The sequence below is a fragment of the Tripterygium wilfordii genome, chromosome 7 (genome assembly GCF_013401445.1).
Source record: "Tripterygium wilfordii isolate XIE 37 chromosome 7, ASM1340144v1, whole genome shotgun sequence".
Taxonomy (NCBI): domain Eukaryota; kingdom Viridiplantae; phylum Streptophyta; class Magnoliopsida; order Celastrales; family Celastraceae; genus Tripterygium; species Tripterygium wilfordii.
Genome location: NC_052238.1, coordinates 2,532,310 through 2,533,371, shown reverse-complemented (window position 1 = coordinate 2,533,371; position 1,062 = coordinate 2,532,310).

The window sequence follows — 1,062 nt, the reverse complement described above, 5'->3', positions numbered from 1 at the left end:
TCAGAACAAGGGAGAACCTTTTTTAAGGCTTGGGAGCGATATAAAACTTTATTGATTGGTGCCCACATCATCATTCTTACCTTTTCTTGCCATGGCAGATTATATCATACTTTTACCAACATCTGGCTGATGAATGCCGCCATAGGTTAGATGCAGCTGCTGGAGGAAATATTATGGCTAAGGAACCGACTGAGGCCAATGAAATTATTGAGACTGTGGTGGCAAATTCCTCACAATGGGATAATCGTGATCTTGATACTCCTAGACACGTGGTTTATGAGGCTAGTGCTTCAAATTCAGAGATGGCATCTGTGGCTAGGAAATTGGATGCGGTAGTGACTTTGCTGAGTAGAAATCTGGAGCCTTGTGGCATTTGTGGAGGCACCGATCATCCTACTCATGTATGTTCTAGAAGTGGGACATTTCCTGAAGCGGAAGTTAATGCAGTTCAACCTTTTCATAGGCAGCAGAATGATCCATTTTCTCACACATATAACCCAGGATGGAAGAATCACCCTAATTTCTCCTATGCTTCACCCCAGAATTTCAATCAAGGGCCCAGACCTTGACAAGCTCCACGACAAGAACCACCTTCTCAAGATGCAAGGAAGTTTACTATGGAGGACCTTATTTCCCAACTTGCTCAATCACAAGTCACAATGCAACATTCCCAAGCAGAGATGAGCAAGTCAATGACTCAGTTGCAACAAACTGTTTCCAGTAATACTCAATCTATTGCAAAGCTTGAAATGCAAGTAGGACAACTTGCTCATGCCTTGAGTGAAAGACAGCCAGGAAAGCTACCGAGTCAACCTGAGGTAAATCCTAAGCAGTATGAGGATGCTAATGCTATTACTGTTTTGCGAAGTGGGAAAAATGTGGATAACAAGATTGAGTATAAAAAGCTTGAAGGTGAGAATCATGATGAGCCTATAGTGGTGGAGCCAAGTGCCTCCAAAATACCTCACGTTGAGAAGGAAAGGCCGGAAGTAGAAGAGTATGTTCCAAAAGTGCCTTTTCCATCTCGTCTTGCCCCAGCTAAGAAAAGCAAGTATAATCGGG